Below are 16861 nucleotides of genomic sequence, written 5' to 3' on the forward strand. Positions count from 1 at the left end.
ATTATTTTCTAGGGCCTAAGTCATGTTTTTTGAGCATCTGAGGGCTGCAATATAAGAGAGCAACACTGCATAAAAAAAAAACTAATCCAAAAGTAATTGTTCATGTTCAGGACATAATCAATATACATTTGAAAGAATCTACATTATTATACAAGCTGTATCTTTTCTGTACAATTATTCATCTGATTGAATTTGCTGTTAAAAAAACCCAACAAGCAAACCTATGTTGCCTATAATGAAGGTAGTGTGATACATTGCATTTTTAAGGGCCTTTTTCCAATGAATTGCCAGTCTGCCAAGTGTCAGAACATCTACCTCAGGGTATTACATCTATTTCAGAAATAAAGTTATAGAAAAATTACACAGAATAGAGCTAGTAAACCATATGGTCTTTTAACTATCAAGCTCTTTGCTTTGAAAAGAAATCTTGAAATTTGATGGAACTGACAGCTTGGGGTTAGGGTTCCAGCTTTAATTCTATAAGCAGAAAAACCTCTTAGTTATGAATAACTACTTCTATATTAAGCTTTGAATTGATTTTTGTGATAATTTGTCATGCCTGATACAATCCATACATGTTAATACAGGTCTATGATGATTACTCAGTGAATCTGTTCAAATTTATTTGAGACTGAATCTGCTCAAATTAGTGTGCATGGGACAAGCAGCACACTCTCTGTGACTGCTTCCTCTGATAACAACAGGTTACTGTGTGCTCCAAAAATGTCAGCAGGGAAACTATCTTGTGATCCAAATGCTCAACTTCCTGCAGCCTAAATGTCTTGAAGAAGACTTCAGTGGTGAGACGTGTACCAGAATGAGTGATAAGGAAACTGTAGTGAAATCTTGGATATAAAAAAGAGGTGGATTTATGGAAGGTGGATGTGTAGAAAGACCGAGTAAAATAATGACAGAAAGGAAAGGACAGAAGCAAAAAAGATCAAGTAAGTTATAGGAGGGTGGGAGAGATGGGCTTGAAATATAGCTCTCCAAAACACAGAATAGAAGCCAGGACTTCTCATCTGCACTAACTCCCTGCTACCATTTAATTATAAAGTCTACCGGACATGGCAACTTCTATTGCTGCCTCACAATCTCTTCTTACTATCATTTATTCCTTCAACAAAAACAGCAACCTTGAATAAAGATACCCAGAGTATATTGAGTAGATTAACAGCATGTTTAAATTAAGGAATTGACCTCTCCATTCTGATTACCTTCATGAAGAATTATCTTGTACTGGGTTGTGTAGGTATCTCCTATAGTATATAACCCCACTGAAGTTGATGTGCTTCAGTAGCTGTACATCTCTTAGCTAGAAACAATCTTAAATTAAAATAAACTAACCAAATTAAGATTGGAAAATTAATCTTAAATTAGGAAAGCTGGGATTACTTAAAGACAAACCACTCCACAGGATTTCTGCTTCTTTCAGTAATGATACCTAAAGACCTTAAACATAGACCCTCCCCCACATTATTATGGGTGCTACAAACACTAGGGATTTCTTACCTAACTATATCTGGATTTCTGCATGTAAAAGGTTTATCATGTAGTAGTTATGGAAAGTAAGCAACTGTTTTGTTTTTATAATTGCTTATATTTTGTGTATTTTTTAAGACCATCATAGCATGAGCAATTTGTCTTTGAAATAATTATTTCAGAAGTCTTTTATCTCAAAATAGCTTTAAAATATCATTAAAAAGTAATTTAAAAATCAAAAATTAAAATTTAAAATAGATAAAAAATTAGATTATATTTCTTTTGTTTTCTGTAAATAAATGTTTAAGATTTTTCTTTAAACCTTAATCTCCTTATTTGATGTGTTCAGTACACATCCAATGTTTAAAAGATATATATATGCATATTTTGTGCAATACTTTGGTCTTTTTTTAAAAAAAAAAATTTAAAAATTAGCAACTAATTTTTTAATACAGTATCCAAAATAGTTAAGATGACCACACACATTATTCCCATTTGTCTGAAAATATCTCAAATAGGATTCATCTCTCTGCAAAAGAAGTTAGCTCCTGCACTGGTGCACTATTTTACTTCTGTGAGAGAAAAGGCAACTCTCTACTGTGATTTGCCCACTTTGGGTCTCTCTAGTGTAGAGGCAGAGGCCTTTAAGTTCTTTAAATTATAAGTGTATTCTTCAGGATGTATTTGCAATTAGATTCCCTTATGCAATATTGATACAAGAACATGCATATCAAAATAGTGTAATCAATAACAGTATGCAAGCACTTTGTAACACCATCATGATACATTTGTAAGTTTCATTTGCAACTCTTTTATCAAATGACAAATAGACTGAAAATTAATACTTACTTTTACTACATATGCACCACATATACTGTTTGAGCTATAGCTTGGTTATGCCTATTACAGGACATAGTGCCTTGGATTTTTTTAATAAATACAGAACTCATAAGATAGCATTCTGGGTCATTCTGGCAGAAAATTGGTTATTAAAGATCATGAAAAGATAAATTTTACAATATTGCTGTTGAAACAGATGGGATTCAAAATTTTAATAAAAATCTTCTCAGTGGAAGCTTTTCAGAATGACAGTAATTTCTGTATCACTGGGCTTGCCTGCAGCTGTCAACTAACGAACTGAACATTAACTGCTAGTACAGATTTATTCCCTTATGAATTTGCCTGGTTTGTAAGACAGATGAAATAGATCTAATTGCAAAAACCACACATTGCTTCATGCTTCTCTTTTCTTCTTCTCGTTCAGAGAAAGTCAGCCAGCACAAAAGACAATATCTATGTGGACAACTTTAATACAAATTTGCATTGCCAGCCAAGTTGCTCCTATTTGCCTGTGGACCTCAAGTAACCTGCCAGGTATACCAAGAACTGATACCTGCAGTAGAACCCCTGTCTTCATATATTTATATTGTGATGACTCAACATAAGAAGGACATGGAGCTGCTAGAGCAAGTCCAGAGTGGAACCACAAGGATGATCAGGAGGCTGAAGCACCTCCTGTATGAAGATAGGCTGAGAAAGTTGGGGCTGTTCAGCCTGGAGAAGAGAAGGCTGCGTGGAGACCTCCTAGCAGCCTTCCAGTATCTGAAGGGGGCCTACAAGGATACTAGAGAGGGACTCTTCATTAGGAACTATAAGAGATAGGACAAGCTGTAATGGGTTTAAACTTAAATACAATAAGTTCAGGTTAGATACAGGGAAGAAGTTCTTTACTGTGAGGGTGGTGAGGCACTGGAAGGGGTTGCCCAAAGAAGTGGTAAATGCTCCATCCGTGGCAGTGTTGAAGGCCAGGCTGGACAGAGCCTTGGGAGACATGGTCTAGTGTGAGGGGGGTTGGAACTAATTGATCTTAAGGTCCTTTCCAAACCTAACCATTCTATGTTTCTATAACTATCCACAAATTCTTAATAAGAAATCCTCAGAAATCCATAGTGAGGTTTGTGTGGGTTGGGTTTTTTTGTTTATTTGGTTGGGGTTTTGGGTTGTTTTTTGATTGTTTTTTTTTAATAGAGCTGCATCACATTTGGTAAAATGCTTTGAGCCAGATTTTGTTAATAATTGACTTTCACTGTCCTAGAGGCCATTAGGAAACAGTGATAGCAGAGTAAACTCGGCTGACCCTTCAAAAACTGAAACCATCTAATTCAAGCCAAGGGCTGCAATTAGAGTCAGCTGTCTTACAGAGAAGAGATCTATCTCCTCCCTCATTTCTTTTTTAGGTAACCTGTTTTTAAGCCTTGCCTCAAGCCTCTCCAAAGGCTGATTAAAAGATTTCTTGGGCACTGCATCCTTCCACACTTGAGTCTCAAAATCAGAAGTGCATTAGGTAATTAAATCAAAATGAGTGTATTTCAGATTCCCTGCTTCACTTCTGTAGGGCACTGCACTGTGGTCAAGTTCTGTGTAATTTCTCTGTCAGCCCTAGAAAGCATAGAACTGTGAGAGCTAAAATTAATTAAAGTAATGAAGCAGAGGATCCCCATCGTTGGGATGGTATTTGGAAGGAATACAGATGGGTAAAAATGCAGTTGTTGCCTTTGCAGTAGCTTTGGGAAATGTTTAAAAGCAAGCATCACAGGCAGTGCCACAGTGATAAAATTGTAATGGCAATGAGCAAAGTATCTTGCAATACCTTTGAAAAGAATCATCATCCTCTCATCTAACCTTATCTTAAAGCCATGTATTTTTCATATTAGTAAGGTGCTTTGATGGCAGATTTTCTAGATGTTGAAAGGACTATCTCCTTGATGTATTGCTCTTCATTTTGTAGCGTCTCAGATTGCCTTCCATTGATTGTACTCAGAAGAATGGCACTCAGTTCAGATTCCTCTAATTGAAAAAACAGATGAGGCAGAGGCCACTATGTCTTCTTGAAGTCTGATGGAGAATCATTTAAGACTTGTCACTTTTGTTTGTTTGGGTGTTTTTTGACTGGATAGTTTCTCCATTAAAATTATTAGTGTAGAGTCACTCCAGTAAAAACCACAGGCAGCCCTGCTAAAATTAGCACTGGCCATATAAACATCAACCTAACATAATCAGGTCTGGTTTCTACCATTATCCTTAGAATCTGGAAAGGACAACCTCCAGAATATTCACAGACAGCAGCAGCTGCTGCTGGAGAAGGATTGATAATTATTTCTCAATGAACTCATGCAGAAAACGGGCCTGATATCCGGCAGTAAAGAGTGGGATATTGCCAGCACTCCACTAAGTATCTGAAATACATAATAAAAGTTAGGTCTAGGTTTTCTTCATTTATTTTCACCTGCTAGCAGAGATAAAAGAATGGGTCACAAATGAAGACTAAGATTTTTTATAGCAGCTCTTCCAAAAGTGGTTCAGTGCAAAATTCCAAGAGTTTAACAATAAATTAGACAGCATTTGCCTCAGCTGTTATTAAGGGTAGATTCATTTTTGTTTGCATCTTCCTTTGTTATGGGTTCTAATTAATAAACTGTGAGAATGTAGAAGTCTGCATTAGTTTTGCTACATCAGTATTATAATTAGGCAGAGTCAATGGGTAAATATGAATAAAATTTTCTCAACTGACACCCATCACACAACAGCCAACAGCCTCCATCTGTGGAAATATTGACAGGACATGGTCCTGGCCAACCTGCTTGAGATGACCCTGCTTGAGGAAGGGAGGGGTTGGGTGCACAAGGTGATCTCTAGAGGTTCCTTACCACTTTAATGGTTCTGTGATTCTGCAATTCTGTGATCAGGATAGATCACTCTTGTCTTGTTTCTGATTTTAAGAACACATATAAAATACATTCTTGTTTGCTAAGCTAGATGCAGTCAGTTCATCAGAGTGAATTGCAGGTGAAATGAAGAACAGTGCACCTCCTACAAAGGGAAAAGAAGGCGGCAGAACAAGAGATCACCCCAGCTTAACAATTAGCTTTTCGGTGCACTTAAAGGCAAGGAAAGCAGCATACCAGCTATGGAAAGGTGGACAGATATCCATCAAGGACTACGGGAGCCTATGCAGAAATTCAGTCAGGAAGGCAAAGGCTTAGATAGAACTGAAATAGACAAAAATATCAAAACAGTAAGGAAAAATTTTTCAGATATGTGTGTAGTAAGCAAAAGCACAAGGAAGAAAGTCCCATTGCTAAATGGGTCAGGGAAGCTAACTACATATAATGCTGACAAGAAAGAGGTCCTCACCAAGTTTGCTGATGATACTGAACCACTGAGGTGGACAGAAGTGAAAGCCAAATTACAGACACTTGGAAAGGCTGGAAAAGTGGGCCAGTAGAACTGTATGAAGTTCAACAAAGTACAAGGTCCTGCAGATGGGTCAACATGGCCAAATGTCCAGCACCAGCATGGAATGTAATGCAGTTCAAGTTACTTCAAGTTATATACAATAAAGTAAGCAAAAGCTAATACAATAAGACTGCAAAATGCTAAAGGTTAAATACATCTCATCCTGATTTTTAATGCTTACATTACCATTTTTCTTTTCTCAGTATAGTTTATTAGGTCAGTAGGATGCAAGAGAGATTCCTTTCACAGATGGCCCACAATGATTGTATTTCTAGGAGTCTGCTTCCTGAATTATGGTTTCTTCTATGAAAAGTTACAGTTGTCCTCTCCCCTACTTCTGAAGGCTTCACGAAATGACAAAATGGTTGAAACTGGAAGGGGCCTCAGGCAGACATGGTACAATTCCCCTGCTCAAGCATGGTCACCTACAGCTGGTTGCCAAAGACCATATCCAAGAAGGCTTCTGAATATCTGCAAGGATGGAGACTCCACCACCTCTCTGTATGTAATGTCTCACTGTTCCAGTGCTCAGTCACCTTCACAGTAAAAAAGTTTCTGTTATGCTCAGATGGAAGTTTCTGTTTTTCCTGTCACTGGGCACCACTGAAAAGAACCTGACCCTATCCTTTTTGTACCCTCCCTTCAGGTATTTATTATATACATCAATAAGGTCTGCTCCTGAGTTGCTGAGTTCCTTAGTTGAAAAAATTAATTCATGAATATGCAGCTCAGATGTTAATAGACAATTCTACAAATGACTGGTTAAAACTTGAGCAGTTGCTTTAAAAAATAATGGCACAAATAAAGGAATGAATATTTGAGTCTTCAGCTGAAAGGTTTTACATCATCACTGTCGTAAGAACACAATAAAATGCATTAGATGCAACATGTTTATAAGGTTTGTTTGCCATTTTATAAATCTTGCATTAATACAATTTTGTATACAAAAAGACTCTGGCAGAGTCTTTTGGCTTATTTCATTAAGAGATTTCATTTAGAGGAATTTCTTTCTGGTACAAAAAATGGATACAAATTAAATGTTTGCTATTTAGGTTAAAATAAATTGACTGAAAACAAGGCTCAGTAACTAAGCATGTTGTTTCATTTAATGCAATTTACTTTCTTTTTAAATGAAGCATGTCTAAAAAGCCAAGCATAAAGTTTCCTTTCCAGTTATAAAATTATCCCCTATTAGCCTATTGTGCAGTTGCAGCCAAAATCAAAAACATTATTTTGACATGAAAGCAGAAGCAGTGGAGGAGGCCACCCTGCATTATATGAAAGACATCTGGCAGAAGGAATGCCAAATAGATAAGAGTAGGGAGTAAGGAAGAATAATCAGGCATGAAAGTAACAAAAGTTTTCTAATTACTCTATGGTCCAACACTTTTTCTAAAACTTTGTGGTGGACTGACAGTTCCTCTTGTTTTTCCTTCCAAATCTATTTTTTCCCTCCAATAATCTGATAGAGTAGATGTATCCTGTTTTCCTTTGACAATTTTATACATATGAAAACTGTTTATCAATCATTCTCATTTCCCTGATAACAACTTTATGTTGATAAAATTTTGTGAGATCCAGGCATCCAAAATATAAAGGTCTGCAGCACAGTAATGCCCTAGATCCAAAGTCAGAGAAAGCAGGAGACATACTGTAAAACTGAAGGAAAACAATGCAAAATCTCTTCTATATCAGCATTTTTAGAGATGTTCCAGTACACCTTTTCTCTGAATGATTCTATTTGTGACACACTAAGAAATAGACAAGTAAAACTCAGTTACATTAGGTCAATTGGTTCTTACTTAACTAAATTCTAATTTTATTTTTTAGCACATTTAAATATAATTCTGATATTCACAAGACAGATTAGTTCCCAAATAATGATATAGAAGAAAGACCAGAAACAGTGTGGATGAAAAGGGATTGCTGAGGTGAGTGGAGAGTTAGATACTGATATTTTTTAGAAACAGGATCTCAGATTTTCTGCCCTACTGTGCTAACAGGTAAACTATGGGCCATTCAAAATCTATCCCCCTCTACTACATTGAATTAAATGCATTCTGTATATAACTAGTCTACTAGCACTTAATAACCTCCCTAAAATCTTAAAAAAAAAAAAAAATTGAAAATAACCACAAAAAAAATCATAAAAATGCAAGAAACATACAAGAAATGTCATACGCTTTGTAAACAAGTGTGACTTTCTTTTTAGTACCCAGCCATAAAAAAACCCACCAAACTTTATCCTTTCTCTCTTGAAGAAAGTTCATGTTACCCTAGGATAAAGTACTAGCAAATAAGTTAAGACTATGACAGCTTCCCCTTTTCTTAATCTTTTTCTAGACTCAAACACACACAAAAATGTCTTGAGTCCATGGCTGAAAGGAAACTGTAATTGCTTCAGTTCAGACATAATTGAATTTTTTGACATATGTCAAATATCTGATTATTTTTGACAGATGTACTTTTACTTTCATTTTAAACTTTTTCTGGATATACGTATCGCCTAGTCCAATCTCTGAAAGCACAGTAAAGTTCTGAAGCTGTGGCAGATTTAAATCAAAATCTGCAAAGTCTTGTGAAATCAGTAATGACACTGGTGTTGTTACATCCTCCTACTTTTTATATACAACCAAAAATTGTACTGCTTGTTTCCAGGAGAAATATCACACTTCATACAGCTGACAGCAACTGGAAACATATACATATATACATACATATATATACATATATATATGAGTGTGTGTGTCTCATACTGTCTCTTTTTTAAGTGAATGGGATAGAAAGATTATTCAGCACTTTTGCCTTTTCCAAAGTTGTTTCCTTGACATAGTTCATAAACTTTTGAAACAGCCACTTTAGCTATTATTCTTTGCTGTGAGTCACATATACATATATTTCCCAAGTTATACACTTTTATAGTCTTCATGTTTACACTCTTCAATTTTTTAAGTTTAAAGGTTTCTGTAGTAAGGTAGAATTAAGCTTCACTCTATATTTTTAGTTTCTTAGTACTGAAGAAAACAGCCAAAGTTGGTAAGAAGAATTGTGTGCAACATCCTAAAATCAAATATGTGGCAATGTGAGCCTCAATGTGAAACCCTGAAATTTGTCAGCAAATCATCTCTGGATTCAAACATTCTCTTGGAATTAGCTACAGCTATTACTCAAACTGAAAATAAAGGAAATCAGACTTAAATGAAAACATATGGTCAAACTCTTACCTACAAAAGCAGAAAGCAAATAAAATACAAAAGACAATTCTAGATTTACTTGCATTTCACTCAAAATCCTTAGACAGAACAAATGTTTTTAGAGCTGCGGGTTCATTCTTTACATGAACTGTCTTAAGAGTTGTCCCCTTAACTGATTTTTTTCTCCTACTCACAGCTTTGCAGATCACTTTTCTTTGTCCTTGTCCCCACAGGTAAATATTCAGAAGTTAGCCAGAATATTGCTGCCATGTAACTGAAGTGTTTTGGGTTTGGCTAGGAGCTGTTATCTTTGAAGAATATCATCAAGGCTTGAGACCTCTATTGCCTCAAGTTACCTCTCTCAGTAGAAGTTTTGTTTCACAATTTTGAGTAGTTTCTTTTGCTCAAACAGCAAAATAAACATTTCAAAACCTTTGTTATATTGTGTTTTATATGCTACACATATAAAGTAATACGAGCCTGAAATCAATTCTGTTTGCTTATTTGGTTTTAGAAGTGTCAAAGGCTTTCCACAGAAATAGCTATGATGCATTAAGAGCAGCAGCAGTAGAAAGCTTGGTACTTAAACCAAGCAGTCATATCTTCCTAGTGCTAGATATGAGTTCAAGATGTTTATTTTGCATAACGCAAGCGAAAAAAAAACCAAACCCACTCTGAAAACAAAGTTTCAGGACTCAATTTATAAATGACAATAATGATAATATTTCTATTCTATAGGAAAATAAAAGCCCTCAGAAAAATATAACCTTCATTTCTTTTAAATTTATTATCAAGTCCTTTTGATTACTTCCGTAGTCCAGAGTAGGAAATTAAGTCAAATAATGGCCTGGATGTCACTGCTGATGGATTCTATTGTAGTTTTGGGAGTGATCCCTGATGTAACTGCAATCACAGACTTGTTCTTTTTTTAACAATAATGCTTTCTGACAGAACCCGCACATACTGTACTTGTTTTAGGTCCATAGGTCTCAAACTACAAAATAATTCATTTTTCAAACTCTGAATATCCTCATGTCTACACATATCATCTTTTATTGTCAGTATTGTCTCACATGGTACTTATGTACACCTCTGCTCCTCAGTCATTATACCATGTAAGGACACAACAGTTTAGCTATATGTTCAGAAATATTTAAACCCTACTGCAAAGATCTGGGATACATTGGGCACATAGATACTCACTTGTTGTACTCAGGTATAGATACAGATCATATTTAAATTTTATTAAGACTTCATTGAAGTCTCATAATATTTTACTCCCTAAATTCCTGTGGCTAATATGATATTTATTATGATTCTCCTGGTTTCCTGAGGGGTCACTGAAATATAGCATAAAGACATAAAGACAATTAGCACTTCTTGGTTGAGGATTGTGCATTGCTTCCTGTTGTGTGAAAAAGGTTATAACCTACTCAGGAGTGCTAATTTAGAGCAAAACGTAGTCAGTATTCAAAAAAATCCAATAAATATATGAGTTGGTGGCCTCTCAAATTCAGAAAGGAATATCAAGGGATATGTTTGGGCATAAGAAAAGGACAAAACGCTTAGAAGCAGACATGTAGGAAATTAACTGGACTGAAGAGTCTTGCTATAGTATGAGATTAAAAAAGAAAAAAATCAATTAAGTACCCAGTGAAGACAGAGAGAGAGAAGAAGCCACTATAAGATATTCTGGAAGGGATCAAGGACCCAAATTACTCGATAGTGTCAGGATCACTCTGAATCATACTGACATGGAAGACAGGCTTTGGATGACTCAATATTAAATGTGAGCTGCAGTGTTTCTGAATAGAATTGGTTGCTGCAGACCCTGTACACCTGTATGAAGCCAGAAATGGGAATCATAAGTAATCCATAAATCAGGTGGTAAGATGACTACCAACAGCAACATTTTCATGTGAAATATAACAAAATTCTACAATTTAGCTTTTACTTATTGTCGTGGTTTAAACCCAGTCAGGTAACTCATTCGCTCACTTTCCCCCCCCCCTTTCTTGCCCTCCCCCTGCTCTCGGAGGGACAGAGAGGAGAATCGAAAAGAATGCAACTCCCACGGGTTGAGATAAGAGCAGTTTAGTAACCAAGGTATAACACAAATCACTACTGCTACCACCAATGATAATAATGATAAAGGAAATAACAAGGGAAGAGAATACAACACCTCAGCACCAGCGAACCGATAACTCGCCCCCCAAGCCCAACCAAGCTCCGATCGATACCTCCTCCAGCCCTGCAGTCTCCCAGCCCTTCCGGCTAACTCCCAGTTACGTCCTGGGCATGACGTGCTGTGGTATGGAATAGCTCTTTGGTCAGTTTGGGTCAGGTGTCCTGTCTCTGCTTCCTCCCAGCTTCCCCTCCTCCCTGGCAGAGCATGAGGCTCACAAAGTCCTTGGCCAAACCAAAACATCATTGTTATCAGCTCTGTTCCCGAGCCGAAAGTCAAAACACTGCACTGCACCAGCTACCAAGGAGGAGAAACATGACTGCTACTGCTGAACCCAGGACATTATCCACCCCTTATTCCATACCATTCATGTCATGCTCAGATCCCACATTTTCAATATACCATCACTCTTATCTCGGTGCACTCTTATCTTAGTGCATGGACCAGTCCCTATAAACTGCTGTGTCCATCTGGTCCATGATGTCAGGCTTTATCTCTTGTAACAGTCTTCCAGAGCAGGAGAGATTGTGTGCAGTGTTCACACTTGTGAATAACCTGGGCAATAGTGTCCATTGCTAAGTCCACCCCTCGATCATGAGTCCATCTCTATGTTGCATCTCTGCTCTGATGGCCTGAAGTGCCATGGGCCCACCAGGCTCAAAATAATTCACTGTTCCCTTCAGCAGTTTCTGCAGCTTGTTGCTGGGGACTCCATACAGCTGCCTTCCATCTCCAATGCTTCCAAAGCACTGGAGGGGCCCAGTGGACTAGATACTTGCCCATACTGTCCCACACACCCTGCCACTCATGACTGTCCAGCCTTGGGGAAAATCTCTTGGTCTCCCTATATCGTCGTCTAATCCCAGAAAAGACCCAAACCTGACTCTGCTTAACTTTTGAGATCAGATAAAATGGTTGTGGGTAGAACACAGCCTGTGTGTGTGCCAACATGCTGATCCCCATCACAATCAGCAGGCAGGTCCCAAGGATACCCAAAGGCCATTCAAAACCTTCAGAACTCTCAAACGATGCTGCTGTGCTTGTCACTGGGGCTGATGTAGCTGCTGTGCTTGCCGGCTCTCCCACCACCGGCTTCTCTCTTCCTGAGTCCAGCTCTTCCTCCTCTGCCTTGCTGGGAAGTGCTGCGTGGTCTCCTGCATCCTCCTGGGGCTCGGCGGGCGGCTGCCGGGGAATGCTCTCGGCCGTCGCGGGGCTCGGCTCGGCCGCGGGGCTCGGCTCCTCCGCGGGGCTGGGCTCGGCCACCGGGCTCGGCTCGGCCGCGGGGCTCGGCTCCTCCGCCGCCTTCTCCCGCTGTTCGGCAGCCGCCTCCTTCCGCTCCTCGACCGCCCCGACCTCCTCCACCCGCAGCCGTCCCCTCGCGGCCTCAGGCCCCGCTCCCGCCGCCGCTTGGTCCCCGGGGCCGCTCTCCCGGGCCGCTTCGGCTGCCGCCGGCTCCCGAGGCCGCTCCCCCTCGGCTCCCCGCAGCCTCACGAAGATGGAGAGTAGGGTGAGGGCCAGGACGGTGAAGAGCAGCCGGACGGCCAGGTACAAGTCCACGGCCACGTCCGTCCCGCCCTGCAGCTGGAGCCCGCCCGTATTACAAGCCATTGCCATAAAGCACAGTGAGACAAGAACCTTAGCCCAGGCCCCACACTTGATAAACACCAACACAGCAAATACCGGCTCTACGTAAGTTACAACATTCTGAAGCTGTGAGATCAACAAGAACAGCTCTGAGAGCCAATAAATCAGCATTGCGACGAGTGACTATTAATCCAGTCAGATCTGTCGTTATCTCAACCCTTCGTGCCCCACGTTGGGCGCCAAAAAGAACTGTCGTGGTTTAAACCCAGTCAGGTAACTCATTCGCTCACTTCCCCCCCCCCCTTTCTTGCCCTCCCCCTGCTCTCGGAGGGACAGAGAGGAGAATCGAAAAGAATGCAACTCCCACGGGTTGAGATAAGAACAGTTTAGTAACCAAGGTATAACACAAATCACTACTGCTACCACCAATGATAATAATGATAAAGGAAATAACAAGGGAAGAGAATACAACACCTCACCACCAGCGAACCGATAACTCGCCCCCCAAGCCCAACCAAGCTCCGACCGATACCTCCTCCAGCCCTGCAGTCTCCCAGCCCTTCCGGCTAACTCCCAGTTACGTCCTGGGCATGACGTGCTGTGGTATGGAATAGCTCTTTGGTCAGTTTGGGTCAGGTGTCCTGTCTCTGCTTCCTCCCAGCTTCCCCTCCTCCCTGGCAGAGCATGAGGCTCACAGTCCTTGGCCAAACCAAAACATCTCTATCAGCTCTGTTCCCGAGCCGAAAGTCAAAACACTGCACTGCACCAGCTACCAAGGAGGAGAAACATGACTGCTACTGCTGAACCCAGGACACTTATTTTTGTAGTGGCTGCTCAGTTATAGTTCTTAGTAAGAGACATGCTGATTTGCTTTCATTCAGGAAGAAAGCAAACACATCATTGCTGATTCTTTTTTATACTTAAAGTACAAGTTTTAAACCTGTCAAAACAAGAAGCAGCCAGCCTTCAAATCTAAGGCATTTTCATTTTCCATATGTTTGAGGACAGTCTCTAAAGAATCTCAAAGCATAAGTGATTTGCAGTCAAAAGTTGAACAAATGTTCAACTTCCCAATAGCTGCTTGTCATAGGTGTCAACTGAAGAAAAGGTAGAGCAAAACATCCTTGTGCATAAAGATGACAGTAAACAGATCTCCTCAAACTGTCATTTAGTATCAACTTAAAGAAAAAAATGAAAAGGTTTATTTTCTGATATATGGCAGCACTAAGTTGGAGTAAAGGTTAGAAAAGGGTTCAAAAACTTATTAGTTCATTCTTCTTAAAACCTAAGGGAACACATTGGATCTCCAAATTTAATTTCATTATTAGATATCTTCCTTTTGTGTAAAGACTAATCACCACAAAAGTTAAAAGAAAATGGTGATTTATTACAGCCAACAGAGTGCAGTGGTTATGCATAAAGAAAAGAAAGCTTGCGTGGTCTGTATCTAATCACAGAATGATAGAATAGTTAGGGTTGGAAAGGACCTTAAAATCATCTAGTTGCAACCCCCCTGCCATGGGCAGGGACACCTCCCACTAAACCATGTCACCCAAGGTTCTGTCCAGCCTGGCCTTGAACACTACCAGGGATGAAGTATTCACATGCTTGGGCAACCCATTCCAGTGCCTCACCATCCTTAGAATAAAGAACTTCTTCCTTATACCCAATCTAAACTTGCCGTATTCAAGTTTTAACCCATTACCCCTTGTCCTGTCACTACTGTCCCTAATGAAGAGTCCCTCCCCAGCATCCCTATAGGCCTCCTTCAAATACTGGAAGGCTGCTGTGAGGTCTCCATGCAGCCTTCTCTTCTCCAGGCTGAACAGCCCCAACTTTCTCAGCCTGTCTTCATACGGGAGGTGCTCCAGTCCCCTGATCATCCTTGTGGCCCTCCTCTGGACTTGTTCCAACAGTTCCATGTCCTTTTTATGTTGAGGACACCAGAACTGCACACAATACTCCAGGTGAGGTCTCACAAGAGCAGAGTAGAGGGGCAGGATCACCTCCTTCGACCTGCTGGTCCTGCTCCTTTTGATGCAGCCCAGGATACAGTTGGCTTTCTGGGCTGTGAGCGCACACTGAAGCCAGCTCACGTTCATTTTCTCATCAACCAACACCCTGGAGTCCTTCTCCGCAGGGCTGCTCTGAATCTCTTCTCTGCCCAACCTGTAGCTGAAATTGATGGTACTTGATTTCTTGCCCTAGTTTTAATCCATCATTAGTAAAAGAATAAGCAAAATAATATAATGGAAATTCTGAAAATGCCAATTGAGAAACTTCAAAGTATTGTTTGCCATTTTTTATTGAACCAATACAAGCATGTTTAAAGAATGTTTACTTATCCAGAACTCTGCAGAGCTTTCTTTTTTTTCATTTCTTCACTGCAAAACATTTCAGTCATTGCAATCATTTAATTTGACATTAATAAACAGGATTTCTTAGAACTCATTTGAAAAACTCAAGGCTCAGTGTGAACAACTCTTCTTGAAAAAGAGAATTTAATTAGAAAATAACCCTGTTTGCTTGATATAATATTTTCCAGTTATGATTAGTTCACCTTTCTTTGAGAATTGTTCTCATAATTTATTAAGCTCCTTGTTAGAAATATATTTCATTTTGTATTTGGCTACTGAATAACACTGACCTGGCTTCAGTCCCTGATTTTCCTGTTAAAGTGAAAACTCTTCATTACCAATATTCTGATTTTAGGGAGGTAGAAAAACCAAATCACCACCAAAGTTCTCTTTGTTCAGCTAAATAATCTGGGATCACTGAGTCTATCATTCTCATCTTCAATCATCTGAATATGCTTGTATTGCAAGGACAAACAACACTTGTAGAAGGCAAAACAGGCTAAGTAACCTTGCATATCAAATAAGGAACGCTATAATTAAATAGGCTTCAAGAAGTTTGAAAAAAACTCTGTATTCCTCTTATCAATAGGGAGAGGTACCAAAAAGTAGGGGGGAAAAAAGCATTTCCACTTAATTCAGCTGGGAAAATTAGGTAAATCTGTGGATCCAAGAAACAAAAATAACAGAAAAATTCATTTTTATTTGGAAAAAGGAAGAATCAATAAGAAGAAAAGACTAATAGGATACAGTTGGTGATTTTGCACTTGAAAAGATGTAGAGCAAGCTGGAAAGCAAAGGTTCCTCAATAGGTAGTGACATGCTACTATATTGTGTATTGTGGTCTTGCACTATTGTGTGTGATAAAACTGAATTGCTTGTTTGTGCATGTTGAAATCTTAATGTGTTATTCATACAGGTCTGAATAACAGTTCTTTTCAACAATCAAATTCTTATGTTCCTATTTAATAGAAAAGATAAAACCATATAAATTGGCTAGAAAAAAAAGAACTGTAACAGCTTCTGACAGGACTGCCTACAATTCAGCTTGTGGTTTCTGCTGGTTGTATGTAGCAGGTGTAATAAATATGGCAGCAGACCTCCAGAATTAGCTTAAATTACTGGTCTCCATTGTGAAAAAGTCAGTGCTATGTGTAATTAAAAGACATCAATTTTTATGGGCTATTAACCTTTCTTTTATCTTAATATCTATATGATGAAGAAATTTATTTCATTTTTAAGGGAGTTTAATGGACTCCTTGATGGCTGTATGCAATAGTTTGCATTCTAATTCCCTGGTTTTAGTCTATGAAAATTGTTTTCCAAATGCTTCAACATATAATTGTGAGAAAAAAGTATTTGCTTACTTTTCAAGACTCTAACTTTTCTTTTAGTACGGAGAAACTTCAGTACACCTATGCCTCTGTCTCTCTGGGTTAAAATGAATACAGTGTTAAATACCTTCCCTCAAGTAGAGTGGAGATTTGTGAAAATAAAATTATCAAGTGCCTTACCAACATGCAAGGGTGGGAAGTACTTTAGTATCGGTGCACTTTCATTACCTACTTAAATTACAAAGGATATATCTATTCTTGCAAATACATGTTTTACCTTACATAGCATATTAACAGTAATAACAGAAGTGTCAAATCCTTAGGCTTAAACCACTGCATGGCAAAATTAATGTAATAGCAAGCTGAGTCCCAGAAAGTCAAATACTCTTCCAGCTTTGTTTTCGCGAGCCTGTAAACCTGTTGTCATCTCAA

General features: G+C 38.9%; 1 protein-coding gene across 1 annotated transcript in view; it reads right to left on the bottom strand.

The window, feature by feature from the left end:
* Nucleotides 1-16861, bottom strand: part of CFAP47 (cilia and flagella associated protein 47) — a 291486-nt gene that overhangs the window by 37216 nt on the left and 237409 nt on the right. The window lies entirely within an intron of this gene.

This window comes from Pezoporus flaviventris, unplaced genomic scaffold (genome assembly GCF_033815535.1).
Source record: "Pezoporus flaviventris isolate CSIRO_AGI_PZ_B2104156 unplaced genomic scaffold, CSIRO_AGI_Pfla_v1 ptg000015l, whole genome shotgun sequence".
Lineage (NCBI taxonomy): Eukaryota > Metazoa > Chordata > Aves > Psittaciformes > Psittacidae > Pezoporus > Pezoporus flaviventris.